General features: G+C 37.0%; 1 non-coding gene across 1 annotated transcript; it reads right to left on the bottom strand.

The window, feature by feature from the left end:
* Positions 1-2,776: 2,776 nt before the first annotated feature.
* Positions 2,777-2,883, bottom strand: LOC145557067 (small nucleolar RNA R71). Its single transcript, XR_014092143.1, has one exon. It is a non-coding gene; the product is annotated as a small nucleolar RNA R71 (small nucleolar RNA).
* Between the last annotated feature and the right edge of the window lie 975 nt (positions 2,884-3,858).

Here is a 3,858-nt window from a genome sequence, read left to right as displayed (position 1 = left end):
GTAGAACAACGTAATATTTTTAGTGTTGTTGTATATGTTGGATAAATTTATACAAGTTTTTATTTGTAATGTGTTACTACTTCAGTTTTTATATTACGTCGTATTAATTTTTACGAAAGATTGTTCGGTATAATTTCTTATTTACAGGAACATGTTTATTATAACAGGTTTTAATTAATATATATTAATTATATATAAATACATGCTGTCGAAATTAAATAAAATGAAATTTTAATTTAATAATTATTTGTAACGGGCAGCAGAATTGTCAGTTACAAATAACCAGTTATTCGTAACGGGCATTTTTGTTGCCCGTTACAAATAAGTGTTAAATTATATACAATAAAACTTTATTCGTAACGGACATTTAAGATGTCAGTTACGAATAATCACTTATTCGTAACGGGCGTTTTAGGTGCCAAATATGTCCATTTTATATAGTAATTTACCCCCGTCCCTTGGTCTTAATTAGTAGTGTTTTTGGCTATTTCGAGCCACTTTTATTACTAATTTGTGTTTACTAGTGTTTTCGTAGTTTTAGTTGTATTTTACAGGAAATTGTACTTTTGGAGCATTTTCCCGGGTTATATGGATCAACTACGGAAGCTAGAAGGACACGACCACTTTTGAAGCCTAAGATCGGTGAGAGCCGATGATTAAGGGCTCGGTATGAGATATCGAGGCTATTGGATCGTTTAATCAAGACCCGATGAGGAAACTTAGATTGGGCCGAGGAATTTAGCTCAATCGAAATCCAAGCCTCAAAGAAGAAGACCGGGCCCGATCAGGCAAGCATACGCCCGATCGGGCGGCTGCGCGCATAAGGACCCTCAAGGAATAGGCGCGCCCGATCGGGTTAGCATAAGCTCGATCGGGCGCGGCACACCAGCAGCCGGCAAGGCAAAAAGGCGCGCCCGATCGGGCGGCCCCTAACTAGATCGGGCGCGTGTTTCTGGAAGGCTTTGTTAGACGAGCACTTAGTTTTGAATTAGGAGTTGTTTTAGTTGGTTGTTTAAGTACGAAATTAAGTACGCAATTTTAGTTAACCTTCTTTTTTGGATTTTCTCTCTCTACTTAGGATTTTTCTCTCTCTTAACTTTTCTCTCAACTCTTGTTCTTAATTATTTTTTATTAATACAGATTTGCTTGGTAACTATTTCTCTTCTCTTAATCGTAGTTGTTTATTTTATTTCTTTAATCATGTCTTACTTTATTGCTTTGATTAGTTTAGTTTTTACCATGTGTGAGTAGTTTTATTTCTAGGGTTTATGGGGATCCATAAATAATATGAAGGGGTAATTTTATTGTTGTTAATTATCAATGCTAGATTAATTTCCTATTGATTGATTTAATGTTGTGTGACTAGATTAGGCCTGATCTTTTATGCATGAGTTTGACAATATTGATTCGAGATTCGACATATGAGAATTGATGTTTAGGTCTAGTTTCAATATGCAGATTAATTTATAAATGGTTAAGTCGAGATTCGAGAGATGAGATTTAATACCGGTAGATTAATTCTGTGATTGTAATACGTAGCGAAAACCCTTTACGATCTGGTTAATTGATGCATTGATGATTGTCTATTATTGATTTTTGATATTGCATGATAATTTCTTATTGAATTGTTTTATCGCTTTACAATTATGGCTTGTAAAAGTATAGCAATATTGAATTGATGAATCGAGCAGATGTCAATTTGATATTAAAGGCTATTTTCAATAGGAACTTAGATCTTGTAAATTGCGAGAGCCTGTTAGATCTATGTTGATTAATAAATTGCGAGACCCTATTAATCATGTTATTTATGCAATGTTAATGATTTTTTATTATGTTTTACCCTAGAGTATTATTTATTGGTGAACCTATGCCCTAGATCCTTTTATATATTATTTTCTCCCTATTCTTGATCTCCGTAGTTTAGTTTATTATTCAAATATAAATTTTGGTTACCTCATAATCTAGATTATAATAGTTAATTAGGAATAGAAAGATTCGTTTCTCTGTGGATTCGACCCTACTTCCCTATCTACTTTAGTTAGAGGATTTAGGAATTACTTTTGATTTGGGGATACGACTTTACCTTGTCAAATTTTGGCGTCGTTGCCAGGGAAACGGTTTTTTTTTTTTTTGGTAATCTAGGTTATTTTCTTTTTTGTTTCAGAGAACATTAGTTCTCTGAGGAAAATCTCATATTTGCTTCTAGTTTTTGTTTATGCCCAGGTGTTCCAGATCAGGGTACATCCCATTCGATCCTGAGATCGAACGTTCCTTCCATAGACAGAAAAATCTCTACAAGCAAATCCTGGCGGATTCTGTTGATAATAATAATAATCACCGTGATCCTCCAACTGGTTCTAGCGATTCAGAAGTATCATCAGACGCAGAATCAGAGATGGCGGTTCCAAAGAAGCTTAGTGATTACTCACAACCAAAGCTTACAGATTTTCCGCATCTCACCCCTACTCCGGCTCTTGATGGGGTTCAATTCGAAATTAAACCGCAATTTATAACGATGATAGAGAGGAAGCAATTTAGTGGAGGCAAGAGTGAAGAACCAAATCTTCACATTGCCGACTATTGTCAATATTGCAATACCATCAGGCAAGCCGGGGTCACTCAAGACCAAATCAGGGAGATTCTCTTTCCCTTCTCTTTAACTGGAAAAGCTAAATTGTGGTTTAACGGCTTAATTAGAACTACACTTGGTATTATTGACTGGGAAACTCTGGTTTTGAATTTTTATAACAAGTACTATCCTGTAGAGAGAACTGTCGTACTACGGAGTACGATTCAGAACTTTGCCCAAGAAGCCGATGAATCTTTATATGAGGCTTGGGAGAGGTTCAAGGATCTACAAAGAGACTGTCCCCACCATAATTTAGCACAATGGCAGTTAATCCAAGCCTTTTATAATGGCCTTGGAAATTCTTCTCGAATAATTTTAGATTCTGCAACTAGTGGGAGATTTATGAATCTTGATGTTGAAGATGCAGGTCAGGTTATCGAAGACATGGCGATACACAATTCCCAATATGGGAACCCTAGAGGATTTGCTAACAAGGGGAAGCATAGTGTTGACTCTGTATCCTTTTTGCAAGCTCAGCTGACCACTATTTGCCAAAAATTAGATAATCTGAGCACTGCTAATGTAGCTAATGTTTCTGCGATTAATAATAGTTCTAACGAGGCTTTCTGTGAAAATTGTGGTATTTTAGGTCATTGGGAACAAGATTGCAGGAGTTCCGTGGAGCAAGTTAATGCCTTTCAAGCTTATAGGCAGAATAACCCATACTCCAACACCTATAATGCTGGGTATCGGAATCATCCGTACCTTTCCTACCGGAGTACTAATGTTCAGAATCCACCACCACAAGAACCACAGGCGCCACAGCAACAGCAGCAGAAATATTACCATCCCAATGCTGGCCAGAAGAACCAACCACAACAACCCTCCTCATCTTCTGACCCTTCTCTAGTGGAAATTAGAGCAAAGTTGGTTAATATGCAAAAGCACATGGAGAGTAGAGATGCGACAATTAATCAAATTCTAGCACATTATAAAATTGTAGATAATCAAATTGCGCAACTTTCCGCTACTCTACAAGCCCGCCAACAGGGGGCTCTACCGGCACAGCCGACCAGGCCTACGGATCAAGCATTTGCAATTACTCTAAGGAGTGGTTCAAACTATGAAGGGACCCTTATGGCCAGAGTTGATGAACCTGTTTTATTAAATAATGTTAATCTTGATTCCGTTAAACTAAACAATGTTGTTAATGGCCCTGCAGGGCTAAAGGATAGTACTAACATATCTAATTCTACTTTGCAGGGTACGACTCCAGAGAAGGTGGCTAC

Source organism: Chenopodium album, chromosome 8, assembly GCF_948465745.1.
Source record: "Chenopodium album chromosome 8, dcCheAlbu1.1, whole genome shotgun sequence".
Taxonomy (NCBI): Eukaryota; Viridiplantae; Streptophyta; class Magnoliopsida; order Caryophyllales; family Amaranthaceae; genus Chenopodium; species Chenopodium album.
This window is presented reverse-complemented; position numbering and strand designations above follow the sequence as displayed.